The sequence below is a fragment of the Malania oleifera genome, chromosome 2 (genome assembly GCF_029873635.1).
Source record: "Malania oleifera isolate guangnan ecotype guangnan chromosome 2, ASM2987363v1, whole genome shotgun sequence".
Taxonomy (NCBI): domain Eukaryota; kingdom Viridiplantae; phylum Streptophyta; class Magnoliopsida; order Santalales; family Ximeniaceae; genus Malania; species Malania oleifera.
In genome coordinates this window covers 135,348,793-135,364,431 of record NC_080418.1, presented here as the reverse complement: position 1 = coordinate 135,364,431, position 15,639 = coordinate 135,348,793, and positions in this window count along the sequence as shown.

Sequence of the window (15,639 nt, the reverse complement as noted above, 5' to 3'; positions counted from 1 at the left end):
TATTTTTAATAACATTTGATATGGAGAGAAGACACGATTTTTGTCTCATTTTTCTTTTTTTTCTTTTCTGAAATAAAATACTTGATTTAGAAAATTGTTAGTAATGTTTGGGAGTATATATTTCAAGATCTGGATTTGGATTTGTGCGAATTTAGAAAAAAAATTATAAATTTTTCTATTATATTTGGTCAATTATATATAAATTCAAATTTAAGGTCCAAAATTTATGCTTTCATACTCAAGGTTAATGTTTTTTTTTTTTGGTTAAATTATTATTTTTACCAGGAACTTATTCTTCTTTTTATAAGTTTCAAACATGGCCTCGATGCTGCTCAAGCTTCAAAGGGAGTCGTCTTTGAATATAAAACCACACTAATCTTCTGAGGGAGTAAGACTGGCCTTGATACGACATGGCGTTGACATGGTGTTGATGAGATTTGTTCTGCTTGGCCTTTTCCTCATGATAAGGGAGTTATGAGTATGACATCATTCTGGCTTATAGGAGGCATGGAGCAACCGTCACAAAGGCTGTGGACAAGGTTTGGAGAGGAATTCACGTTTGGCTCTAGGTTGATGAGGGCATTTCGTTCCCCTTAAATTCAACCATCTCCAAAATAAAAAGTTAAAACTCTCAACCATTAGAATATTTTCAAGAGACCCACTTCATAAGCATCTCACTCCATAAAAATCCATACATAATGGAGACTCTGAGAATTAAAAATTCCACCTTTAAGAAATCCAATCTGTTTTGAGTTTGGCAAGTTAACATACATGATTAAGCATTGTAGAAAAGACTTTGCAACATGCAGCACATACCCAATAAAAAAACAAGGACTTCAAAAAGTTAAAATGGCTGGTGGTAGATTGGCTTATGGTAGGTAGCATTGCAACTGCTGGGTGTGGGAAAAGAACTGGATGAGTTTGAAAAAATTGAGACCAATGATGCTTCCTACTTAATTCATTAACTTTTGCTTTCAGTATCTGGTTGAAAAGGTTGACTTGTGCGTCTAATTATAGGGTTTTCAAATTAAAGCAACCTACCGTCGTGCAGAGTGAATGCAATGATTGACAAACAAGTTGCAACCTATTAGTGTTTATATTGATATCATACATATTTTCACCACTCGTAGTTGAGATTTGTTTTGACTTATCTGTCATGTGTAGGGCATGCCATTTGACATTTGATTGCATTTATATTACTTGATGAGTACTGCGTCATTTACTGTGTCTTCCCTACGAGGCTAAGAGTAGATTACCCATGCATGCAGCTAGCTGATTCACTTGCTAAGTACATACATAATCATGAGTTTTAATTTTAAAAGAGAAAAATTTGTGAGCGCCGATTTCTTCTATATAAGCTTTGGAATCATCAGTTGTTACATGTTATGTACAGTTGAGTTCATACAATTAGTAAGAGGTATGAAAAATTCATACCTTGGGGTATAGATTAGTGTAATTCCAATGAAGTGGGTTCATATTATTTTGCTGTGTCCAATTATTAGTATAACAGTTTGTGATGGGTAAATTTTATACCTTATATTGATAAATTGTTCATTACAAATTACAAGCATTTTTCATTTTGAAATGTTTGTATTTTTTGTTTTGGTTATAAAGTTGGTTATGATGTTAATAATTTGAACATTATTTTTTTTCTAATACATTTCATGAATTTGATACTATTGTCCCTAAAGATTAACTACTTGTCTAAATCATTAAGTTTGCCTTTGAATCTTTCACTTAAATTCTCTATGCAAGGGAACATGATGGCTAGAATGTGTTGTGATGATATATGCTATTATAGATTAAAACAAATTATGAACTTAATATTATTTAACTTCCTACTAAAAATTCGATTTTCCCTCATTGGTGCTTGAATATTTGTCCATTGGAATAATACCTCTAAATATAGAATTATTATTTAAATTTTTAATTTTTTTTTTAACGAAAATCCTAATTTTATTGATAGCCCTCACTTATGACAAAGGAAAACTGTGGTTAGAAACAAGTCATAAGGGATTTACAATTAAACTAGATTGGTGTACTTCCTATTGGCCTAACATGACTTTTGAATCTCGTTTTGATGATAATAAATGAAAGTTGATTTAACATATTGTTGTTAAGTGATGATGTTTCAGGAATGCTTAAATGACAAAATTCAAAAGATCAAAAGAAATGCAAGTTCAAGATCACCAAGGACTATAAGGCCACACTTATCTTCAAAGTGATCCAAAGGAAGCTCAAAAGGACCCAAAATAATTCAAAGCATATGGAAACCTAAAGTTGACTTAAGCTCAAGTCTAAGAGTACGCAAAGAAAAGACTTATATGAAGACTACAAGCTTAGAGTGTTTAAGGCTTTTGGATTACCTATGTAAGTACTTCTTGCTAAATATCATGTGGAAATGTTTTGAAGTTCATTACGGTTTGTCTTGGACCTAGAGTTTTGTTTTAAAACCCCGAAAAATGTTTTTATAAGTAACAAAGTAAGAGAATTAAGTGTTTTTTGAAAACTACATTGAAAAATAAAAAATATAACTGTTTAGGCTACTGAAAAATAAGCTTAGGTGCCTGAAGATTTTCCTCAGGCGACTGAAGAATAAGCTTAGGCGCCTGAAGATTTTCCTGGAGAATTTTTGAAGAGGCAGTGTAAGATCAGGCGACTGACCTTTGTCACCTCAGGCGCCTAACCCTATTTTTAATTGAAAATTCATAGTTTTATGGAACCTCAGGTGATTGACCCCGAGACTTCAGGCGCATGAGCACTGTTAACGGCTATATTTTTAAAAATTTTTAAAATTCAAATTTAAGTTTCTTGTGACCCAAATTTTGTAAAAACTTTGGAAACACTCCAAGTAAACTTGGGCAACACGAATTGACCTTTTTGAGTTTATAAATACATGTTTTCTTTAATCAAACACACACCAAGCATTGAAAATCTACTCTCAAGCCTACTCTCTTACTCTCTCAAAGCTTTCTTGTTCACTCTTTCCAACTGAGAATTGCTGAGTTTCTCTAAGTCTCCAATCAATCTTCTCTGAGCTCTAACATCTGAATTGCTGATTCTTATCAAGAGAAGTAATCCAGTGAATTTGTTTTTGAGCTTCAATTCTATTTCTTTTGATATTTGTTATTGAAGTATATAGTGCTTTCAATTGTACTAACCAGCTCTATCTGAGAGCATTCTTTATACAAAAGAAATTGTTTCTTATTTCTTGTTTCTTTGATGGTTTAGATGATTGAATCATTGTAACCGAGCATGGGGTATCGCTTGGAGAGGGGGCTCCACCCTAAAGGAGGGTGTTAAATGGTTTGTTCCGCCCGCAAAGGAACATGTTAGTAGAATCCTTAGGTGGTCTTGCCTAAGGTGAGGATGTAGGCTGGGGATAAGTCGAATTTCGTAAAAATCTCACTCACTCTCTACAATTTTCTATTTAAATTTCAACATATACAAATTGCATTTAAAGTGCAGGATTGCTGAAAATTGAGATTGAGAAAACCTTTTAATTTAAGAAAGTATGTTGGTTAATCGTTTGCGGAAACCTTAAAGGGAGTACGTTGATTAATCGCTTGCAGAAATCTTGATTAAAAGAAGCGCTTAAAAAATCATTCATACAAGGCTACAAACTAAAATTTGGCAAACGCTAGAATAAGAAAGTGTTGTAAGCTTTCACAATTTGGTTAAGTATTGAGATTGGTTGATTGATTATTGTTTGGTTTGTGATTGGTATTTGACTTGTGTTTGGATTGTGGTTGATTTAAAATTAAGTCATTCTTGTGTGTTTGCTTAAGTTTACAAAAGGTTGAAAATTTGAAAAAACATTTAAAAGAATTTTTATAAACCCAATTCACCCCCCTCTTGGGACTACACTCTGACTTTCAATTGGTATCAGAGGCTAGTTATAGAAAATCCTAATTAGAAGCTATATAAAGGTCTAAATGGCACACCTAGGTGTATCCCCTTTTGGTGAAGGCCAATCTTCTACTAGACCACCTATCTTTTGTGGTTTAAATTATATATTTTGGAAACAAAGAATGAGAATATATATTCAAACCATAGATTGGAAAGCATGGAAGGTTGTCACACATGGTGACTACATTCCTACTAAACTCGTAGATGGTAAAGAAGTCCCTAAAGAAGAAAAAGAATTGACTGACAATGACTATAAAATGATGCAAGTTAACTCTAGTGCTTTAGACGTAAATGAGTTTAATAGGGTCATGACATGTAAGTCAGCCAAAGAAATTTGGGACAAGTTAGAAGTAACCTATGAAGGAGCTATAGATGTTAGCGATAGTAGAATTGACATGCTCACTAGCGAGTATGAAGCCTTTAAGATGAATCCGGAAGAAACTATCACTAGCATGTATACTAGATTTACTCACATAATAAATTCTTTAAATGCATTAGGAAAAAAATTATACGACATATGAAATGATTAGGAAAATCGTAAGAGGACTTCCTTCAATATGGGAACCAAAGGCCATAACAATAATGGAAGGTAGAAATATGAAAAATACCTCCCTTGATGAGTTAATTGGATCCCTTCTCACATATGAGATGACAATGAATGAATGAAATTCAGAGAATAATAACGAAAACAAGAAATCAATAGCCCTTAAGGCTGGTAAAGAAAGTTCTAGTGATGAAAATGAAGACAACGAATTGGATGATGAAGAATGTTGACCTTATTGGTTACATCCTGTTTTGATCATGACAAATACCTTGATATTTAATGTCCTTTAAGTTTATGTGCAGGATCATACTAACTGGATCATATTGATAACATGCGGCGACTTGAAGAGAAGCGAAGACTCGATATATTTATTCATTGTATTTTCTATTTGCGTCTGTAATTTTAATTAAGAAAAGGCCTATAATAATCTGCATATCATGCATGTAGGATCTATAAGCTCAAGACCTTAGAGAGACCTTAGGGATCACCCATGGTTGACCAACGCTAGGTTTTTTGGCATACTTAAAAAGGCCTTAGAAAAGACCCTATGTCCCTAAACAAATGCACAAACAGTCCCCATATCACTTACATAATCAGGGGAATCAATTGGTTTAAAATTAGACTTAAAGGAGCAAAATATGTGAGAGGTCGGGCGACCGAACCCCAGGTGTTCAAAACACCTCGAGTGCCCGAATCGTTGGGAAGTCAACGGGTTGACTTAGTTTCGGGCAACTGAACCAAAAATGAGCATATCATCTTCGCGTTCAAAAAGGCCTTAGGCGACCGAACTTGTTAGTTCAGTCAACTGAACTTAGCTTCGGGCACCCAAACCGCAGACATATTGTTTTCGAATTTTGTTCAGCCAACTGAAACTAGACTCGAGTGACCAAACTTCTTAAATGCTTTTTAGAGCTAAGTTTATTTGGGCGACCGAACTAAAGTTCAGCCACCTGAAACCTCACGGATTGCTTAATATATTACTGTGGTTAAAATTAAGTAAACAAGGTTAATTTTCTTAATGGGTTTTAAAAAAAATTTAATAATACCTTTGGTGTCCCCAACGGTTATAATTTGGCCTCTCTATATATATAGGGGCTCATTTTCTTAGATTAGTGGTGATTAGCAAATAGGATTAGCCAAAAATTCTCTCAAATTTCCTAGACCCTATTTGTTCATTCTAACCCCACAACACTCAAATACCTTCATTCCTTTGAGAAATCTTACTTTGTGAGTGTTTATTTATTGTTTATTATTGTTAGATACTCTCATCATATTCATTGTTGTTTGATTTTCAAAGGGAGAGTAAAGCATATATTTTTTCCTCGATTTCATTTAATAAATCTTTGGTTGGGAAAAATCATATAGTTAAGTGAGTTTGCATTATCATTGCAATACTCATTTGGGCTTATACTTTTGTGTGCAAAAATATTTTAAAAAGTTAGATTTCAAACAACTTTTGTGCTAGATACATTTGAGAAAATATTTTTGAGTTCGTTTGAATATTATTGCTAGTATCTTTGAAACACTAATTTGATATTGGTTAAGATTGTTTGATTATACTCATTACAAATTTTTGAAACCCCAGATTGTTATTGAGAAATAAATTTTATACAAAATTTCAAAGATTAGCTTATTGATACACTCTTATGCTTGATTGTTTATAGACATAACCTTGAGTGTTGATTGCACATGTAAAGCACTGAGCTTATAGTTCATACATATTGATGTGCATTGATTATATTGTGCTGAATCGGTACATATAAGCTTGTGTAAGAAGCATTTATCTATACGCAAATTTTTATATACATTCGTTGTATTCCAAGCGTGGGTCTGAAGAGGGAGACTAGCCCTGTTGAATAGTCCCGGATTGGCTTAGACCCGGTTAGAAAAACTAGGTGCACCATCCTGGTAAGGTGTGGTTAGGTTGAGGTCAGCCCCATGAATTGACCCGATTGTAATCGGTGCCGCTCCACCCATTAAGTGAGCATTAGTGGAATCCTTGTGTTGGTGTAGCCAAGGCGGGGACGTAGGCAATATTGGCCGAACCCTGATAACATATCATGTGTTTGTTTATATTTCCGCACTTTATATTTACCGCACGTGTATGTTATAGTATGAATGATGTGCATGATTTAAATTTATGCATATTATATTTACCTACGCATATTGGAACTGCATAGACAGACCCTAGGTTTGTGTAATATTGGTTGTTGGATTAGTTGAACCTAGGAAGAAAGTTTAAAATTCCAATTCACCCCCCTCTTGGGAATACACCAAAGTCAACAAAGAATTGACCTTTATCACTAAAAGACTTGGAAAATTTCTCAAGAAGAATAGAAAATTCCCTCAAAAGTTTAAAGGATAAAAAACTAAAAAAGGAGAAACAAATACAAAGGAAACTAAAAATGACCCACCTACATGTTATAATTGTAAGAAGGTTGGACACATTGAACCTGATTGTCCATAGTTGAAGAAGGACAAAAAGAAGAAAAAAAAGGCAATCAAAGCTACGTGGGACGACATAAGCTCAAATGAATCGGAAGATGAATCAAGTGAACAGGAAGTTGCCAAAATGTGCTTTATGGCACACAGTGCTAAGGTAAACTCTTATTATAGTTCATCGGAAGAATCTAGTGGAGAGTCTAATAATAATTCATGTGATAGTATGCCTTCATACAAGGAAATCCAAGCTGAATTATTCAACTTACACAATAGGTTCATTAAAGTGTTTAAAAGAAACATAGCCTTGCAAGAACAAAATGAAAATCTAATTTGTGTAATTAAGTGCATGATTATAGGTACTCGTTCTAGTATAGATCCCATGCAATGCACAATAATATCAAACTAAACATTTTTCTTTTGTAAAGTTCATTACTCTTTTTTTGTATTCCAAATCCTCTCATCCCAATATCGAAATTCTAAATTGATTTAAAATTTTAACAAATCACAAGATGGTGCTCTATTAAATCGCTACGAACTTGGCACTTGGGCAAGTGTCACTTGTACAACTAAAACCCTATACTAAGATTTTAAATTTTTTGAGTTTTCCTGAAGAGCCACAATGATTAAATTTCAATTATTATGGTTATTAGGATACGACTAGCATAAACTAAATGTTAGCTTACAAGTTTTTCGTGGAGAGAGATTAAATTAATTAAACCCTATACTAAGATTTCAAAAAAGGGTATAAGCTTTCGGGCTTCACGTACCCCATTTTTGAGGGAATATATATTATATATATATATATATATATATTTGTGTGATTTATTTCTTTAAATGTGTATTTCAAAAATTCACTAAAAGGGAGTAATTTTAAAAATCTATTAAATTAAATTTGGGATAATTCTTGATTAGTTAGGTACTGTTTGTAAGAACGGGCGTATAGGGAGTGCTTGTACCTTCCCCTCGCGTAACCGAACTCTCAATCCCGGTTTTGGTAGGGCAGACCAATTTTACCCCTAACTGGGTAGTAATTAAGTGTTTTAACCACACTAAAAGGTTAGTGGCGACTCCATTCCTGTTTTTCTCGAAAATTTGAATCACAATTTTTATTTCGCCACCCCGGGGCACCCACGCTCCGGGACGTCGCGACAGCTTGGTAACTCCCCTGGGGATGTTTAAAAGTCGAGCCAATAATTAGTAAGGAATTATCCGAATTTAAATTTATTAAGTCTTTTAATTACTCCATTTTATTTTGTAAATAGAATACTACCATATTTGAATAAAGTGGTTTGTGAAAGTTATAGCATGTTTGACTTAGTGAAGACATATGTTTCCATAGTTGTAAACATCCTTGAATTAATATTTGTAAATATCCTTGAGTAATGTTCTCATATATGAAGATATTCTTGATTAATGAGAATATTTAGTTTACATATATGTAGATATCCTTGATTAATGTGAATATTTAGTTCCCATATATGAAGATATCCTTGATTAATAAGAATATTTAGTTCCCATATATGTAGAGATCCTTGATTCATGCGAATATTTAGTTCCCATATATGTAGGTATCCTTAATTAATGAGAATATTTAGTTCCCATATAGGTAGAGATCCTTGATTAATGTGAATATTTAGTTCTCATATATGTAGATATCCTCGATTAATGAGAATATTTAGTTCCCATATAGGTAGATATCCTTGATTAATGTGAATATTTAGTCCCCATATTTGTCAATATCCTTGATGTGATGTGAATATTTTCTCCTATACTTGTAAATATATATTCTAGATTTAAAGCGAATATTTAGTTCCCATATTTAAAAATATTCCTGATTTAATGAGAATGTTTGTTTCCTTGTTTGTTTGAATAAAACATGTGAATATATTTCATTAATTATGAATATTTGTTTAAATAAGCATGTAAATATCTCTCATTGGTAGTGAATAATTATTTCCATCCTTGTTTGAATAAGCATGCGAAGATCGGTTTTTTTCTATATCTGCTTGTATAGCTTTGAAGATTTGATTGTATGTAGGTTTGAACAAATACTTGGGTATAGTTGATTAACTTGTAAATACTTGTTATATCATGTGAATAAATGTGGGGGATAGAGGGATTAGGCTAAGCTTATAAATTCACTCACTTTCACACATTCTATACTCGGGCTTCCTTGCTAGGATTAGATAGGAGTGTAATAGCATCAGTCCCTTCGTGGCAGAGCTTGATGGGACCCGCGAACCACTCTGCTCAGTTTGAACTTTGTCCAAACCCTTTTTGGGCGAGGATGGAGGTTAAATTGGGAACCTTTTTGTCAATAGGGGTTAGAGCCTAGCCACACATTGTAATGCACCCAACCTGGGTCTGCCAGGGAGCACTACATCTCTCCTCCTCCACCTGCACCAGACAACAAGGGGGCAGGCCTTATCGGACTAATGATTGGCCCCACAGACCAACACGTGTCCTTTTTAGTGTGTTTTGTCCTCACTCACACACTTTCTGAGAAAACTTCCCAAAATGTCATCCATCCCAAGATTACTCCAAGCCTAGCACACTTAACCGTGAAGTTCTTATGGGAAGGCTTTCGAAAAGAAAGGTACACTTTGTTGATATGGATAGTAACATCTAATCCTTTTAAGCCTTTCTTCCACGGGGTATCACATTCTCCCCCACTTACAGAACGTAACGTCCTCGTTGCGAACCCACATTTCCAAACCCAGGTGATGTGAATCTCATTAGGATGGAGGTTAGATTGGGAACCTTTTTGGCAATAGGGGTTAGAGCCTACCCACACATTGTAACGCTCCAACCTGGGTTTGCCAGGGAGCACTGAATCTCTCCTCTTTCACCCGCACCAGACAATAGGGGGGTGGGCCTTATCGGACTAATGACTGGTCCCACAGACCAACACGTGTCCTTTTCTGTGTGTTTTGTCCTTACTCACACACTTTCTGAGAAAACTTTCTAAAAGGTCACCCATCCCAAAATTACTCCAAGCCAAGCACGCTTAACTGTGGAATTCTTATGGGAAGGCTCCCAAAAAGAAAGGTACACCTTGTTGATATGAGTAGTAACATCTAATCCTTTTAAGTCTTTCTTCCACGGCGTATCACATTCTCTCCCACTTACATAACACAATATCCTCGTTGCGAACCCACATTTCCAAACTCAAGCGATGTGAATCTCATCACTCTTCCAGCTAGGTAATTGCTCTGATACCATTTTGTAACGCCCCAACCTGGGTCTTCCAGGGAGCACTGCATCTCTCCTCCTCCACTTGCACCAGATAACAGAGGGGGCGAGCCTTATCAGACTAATGACTGGCCCCACAGACCAACAAGTGTCTTTTTCAGTATGTTTTGTCCTCACTCTCACTCACACACTTCTTGAGAAAACTTCCCAAAAGGTCACACATCCCAATATTACTCCAAGCCAAGCATGCTTAACCGTGGAGTTCTTATGGAAAGAGTCCCAAAAGAAAGGTGCACCTTGTTGATATGGGTAGTAACATCTAATCCTTTTAAGCCTTTCTTCCACGGGGTATTACACACATACTTGTCTATAGTTTTCCCTAACTAGGACAGAGCCATGAAGAAACCTTATAAAATAGGCGTATCTACCTTGGGTTGGGATAGGATCCCCATCCTTCTCCATGTGACTTAATCCATGTCTTTTGTATATATATGCTTTGGATTGTGTTATGCATCTTGCATCCATTTTAAACATGCATACTACTTAGCCATCATTCTAGAAAAGCCCAATAATGAGACCATGGCTTATCCTTTCAAAAAAATAAAACACTTGGTCTAAGCATTTTAAAAGATGGGTCAGTCCAATCCTTTTTAAATAACTTGGACCCAACTCTTTTTAAAAAAAATTTAGGCCCGACTTTTTTTCTAAACAAAAAATCCGGCCCAGGCCTGATTTTCAAAAAGGGCCAAACCCATATTTCAAAAGGGGGCTTCGACCCTATTACTTAAAAATCCAAGCCAACATTTTTAAAGCAATCCAAGCCCAACTCTATTTAAACTCGAGCCTTGACCCATCAGAAAATAGCTTGAAGCCGATATTTTGAAACACCCGAGGTCCAAGTGCACATCAAAGTCCACAAGCCTGCGTTGAACCAACCCAATGGGTTGACTTGCCCGAGTTAATCCCAAACCCATATCATAACCTGATCTTTCGTAGGATCTAAGGTACATGGATCATCATCAAGGAAAGGAATGGTTGAGGGAGTAATTGAATTGAATTAGTGGTCCATCAATGGTCGGCTTAATCATGAAACTTTTCATTAGTCGATAGAGATTTTTCTAGAATTCTGGCAAAGTAGTTATTTAGGTTACATTGCATTTATGTATTCATGCATAATTTCACGCATAACTATGCACAATAGGCTGCATGCATGTGTGTTAGGTGTTATTATTATTATTAGATGTGTGTATCATTATGATGATGATTATTAGAAATTTTTATTATTACTATTATAATGTGTGTTAGGTGTTATTATTATTATTATTATGGCAGGAAACATTCATATAATTATAGTATTATTGTTATTATTATTATTATTATTATTATTATTATTATTACTATTTTTAGTATTTTTGTTATTTGGCCTTATAGGTACTATGGTATTTATTTTTACAAAAGTATTTTCTTAATTTTATTCCTATGATTTCAAAAAAGGGTATAAGCTTTCAGGCTTCATGTACCACAGTTTTGAGGGAATATATATTATATATATTTTTGTGTGATTTATTTCTTTAAATGTGTATATCAAAAATTCACTAAAAGGGAGAGGCGACTCCATTCCTATTTTTTCCAAAATTTAAATCACAATTTTTATTTCGCCACCTCGGGGCACCCCCACTCTGGGACGCCGCGACACACAACATTCACAATATTCACAAATTTAAATGAACCATTCACAACATACACAGTAAATATACTTCAATATAAATATGCTTGAAAAGTAAAAAGATAAGGGAAAGAGTGACACCGGGATTTTTTTACAAGGTTGGACAACTATGCCTACGTCATTCCCTTAAGGAACTCGCTATGAGAATTTCACTAATCCCTCTCTTTAATATGTGGAGCACCTCTCTCCGTTTAATAGGTGGAGCACCTCCTTTCAATAAGTGGAGTACCTCTCTCCTTTAGTAGGTGGAGATACCTCTCAAGTAAGAACAACCCTCTTACTTGTCAACGATTCATACCCGAACCGTTAGTTCACAAATAAACCAATAATAGGTTTTGCATAAGAAGAAAACTCTCTTAACAGAGCAGATTTGTGCACGTTAAAATCACTATGATACTCCCAAAAATATTTGCTACAAAGCTCAAGAGTTTTGCTGGGTTTTCTAGATTGAAAGCTTTGAACTTTGAAGTACAAAACCAGAAAAATAATTTCAAAGAAAAGGAACAATGCACAATAGTTTTTCAAATGTAAAATCAATATGTTTATGTGATGTATCGTTGCCCTTACACGATTAGGGTTAGCCTTTTATAGTTAGGTTTGAAATCTGACTGTTTGTGCAAATTTTGGTAAAAATATATTTCAAAATCGAAAATATATTGCGATGTTCACAAAATATATCGCGCGCTTTGGCCCACTGAACTGGGAGTTCGGTCGCCCAAACCTATCAAAATTATGAATTTCGAAGCAGGCAGTAGCCTTTCGGTCGACTGAAATTTATGTTCGGTCACCTGAACCCGTTTGGTCGACTGAACTCTCAGTTTAATCGCCTAAACCAACACTGTCTGGACTATAACAATGACAATAGCCATTCGGTCAACTGAACCATAGGTTTGGTCACCCAAACTCTCTAATGCCAAACCAAGTAATTTAGATTCCTGCATTCGTTCGACTGAGCATAAGCCTCTGGTACTCGAACACCCTGAAATTCAATGTTCTTTTAATTTTTTATTCCAAAACTCATTTGTATCATTTTGAAAAGATATTTGGACTTTGTAAAGATATTTTCCAAGCGATTCAAAAGGTCTCTAGGTCCAATAATTAATCCTAAGAGTTTCATAAAAAAAATACTAATTTGAGAATTACTTATGTAATGACCCAAAGAATAATGGTATTTAAATAATAAAAAGAAAGGGAAATGGACACAGGAACAGAAGGAGGCAGTCGATGACGTTGCATTTTGGATGGGGTAATCCCAAGAAAATTTTCAGGCCTCATCAATGAACACAAGGGTTTCGTCGACGAAGGTTCTTTAGGATCTCGTCGACGAAGTTTCATCTCGTCGACGAGAAGATACCGAGAGATGATTTTTGGAAGTCTGAAATTCATCGACGAGGGTTGAAGTTCGTCGACGAACTTTCTACAAGACTCGTCAACGAGGTGACGTGGCTCGTCGACGAATCCCCTTGTATAAATAGCCTAAAACTTCATCTAAACGCACAAAATTCAGAAATTCTCACACACTCTCTCTCCTCTACTCCCCTTCTACCTTCTCTCTACGATCTCAGGCCGAATTCTCACGGTTCGATGATCTGAAGCCACCACAATGCTCCTGGGAAAGTTCTCTGCAAGTTTGCCAGAGCGGATCGTCGGTGGGGCTGAGTTGGAAACCATCCCAAATCTAGGGAAAGACTTTCTACTCAACATTTGGCTTTTTGACAGTTGTAAAAAGCGTAGTATGTATAGAAATATTGAACTTTAGTTATGAGGAATATTGTTTTCAGGGTGTTGAATGGGAAACCCTGCGGGTGCAAGAGTATTTCTCTTAGGGGCTTTTCAGGACTCAGGTAAGGGGATAAACTAAGCTAGTATTTTATGAAAAATATGTATATTGTTATAGCATTTGTGTAAGAACCCGAAAAATATAAAAGGAATTTCTACAGATTTTGTCGATGAAGCCAGATTTCGTCGACAAAAGCAGTAGACTTTTCATCGACGAAATTCAGAGGTTCGTCGACGAAGAGAAGCCGAGAGGTCTGGAAAAGTTTAAATATCAGACTTCGTCGACGAGGCTGCCGACATCCGCGACGAAATCCTTGACTTTTCGTCAACGAAGGTACTTTTTGTCGACGAAAATCGGGCAGGTCAAAGGCTTAAAAAGGGGATATTTGGTTTCTTCTTCATTAAGTTTCCTCACATCTCTCTCTACTCTCTCTCTCTAAACTCTCTCTCTCTCTCTCTCTCTCTCTCTCTCTCTCTCTCTAGATTTCCTTGCCGGTCGTTAATAGAATCGAAAATCTGAGGTTACCACGAGGATCGTGGAGGGATTCTCTACAACTTCTATGGATCGAAATCTTGGTTCGAGCGTTTCGGGTTTCGGGCCAAAATAGAGGTAAGACTTGGTTTTCATTTCTGATTCAATATATGTGTAGTAGTATGGATTATAAGCATGTTTAGTATTGTGGTCTGTAGATTTTGGAGTCTCGGTTCGTAGTTTTAAGGGCCGTAGAGTTCGTGATTTGGTTTCAGGTTGAGGTCAGGGGATTCTGTTTATATCAGTTCATTTTCGAAATTAGGTTCGGTAAGCCAGTAGGCTACGATCGTATGTATGTTTTGACTACTTATTTAAGGAAATCTATCGGGTGAAAACACGAGATTTTTAGATTATAATTTTCGAAAAAATTGGGGATTTTGGGTATCATCTCTAATTTGATTGGAAAACTGTTTATGTTATTTAAACTGTATTATTGAGGTGACCGTAATCCATATTTTCATAAACTGTATACTTGAAATTGTAAACGATATGATTTTTCGTAAACCAAATAAGTATGGTACGTGTGTATGTATGTAAATGTTCCAGGTATTTGTGAAAAACAGCTATGTGGCGGCTTATTAACGTACGCTGAAATGTATAGAGACGTGAGTTCCAAAGTGATTCCAGGTTTTGTGAAACGGCTAGGGGAGGCTAACTACTGTACGCCAAAACGTCTAGGGGTGGCTAACTACCATACGCCATAACAGCTATGGGCGACTAACTACCGTACGCTGTAACAGCTAGGGGCGGTTAACTACCGCACGCTGTGCCCTGTAACGGCTAACTACCGTGGGCAAGAGTGGCCGACTCTATATCCGGGGTGCGAAATATCACCAGTATGATTTGGCTGGTCACCAAATGTAGCAATGGACCACAGTGGGCCTAGGTTGACCCAGCGTAGTTTGCACATGGTAACGTAATTGGGGTTAGACCAGGTGACCTTGTGTAGTTGCATATGTAGCAATGGATTCACTAGTGGGCATGAGTCGGAAACCTTTGTAGTTTAATGTGTTGAATCGTAACCGCTGTGAGACTAGGTGACTTGTGCAGTTGTGAGTAGTGTGATGACACTGACTATATGTATGTATGTATGTATTTAAGTATGGTGTAAACTAGAATGGATTTTGTGGAAATACTGGAACTATATGGAATTGTATGGGAATGTATGGAACTTGTTTTGAAACTGTATGTATGTGTTTCAAACTGTATCGTATGTATGTGTTATGAAGTATGAAAATGACACTAGTATGCCACACACTGATATAACCTGTTTTCTCCCTTACTGAGAGGTGTCTCACCCCGAATATATAGAAATGTTTTTCAGGTCCTTCGGGTAGCCAAAACTAGCATCCTAGCATCCGGAAGCGGGGTGTGTTTAGCTACTGTTAGTACCTGATAGGTACGAATTTTGTAACCGGGTTGTCCTGATGGATTTTGTAGACACGCGTGGTATGTATGGTATTTGTAGGTATGTTTAACCCTGTATGGTATAGACTTTGGTATGGTACAGTTTGA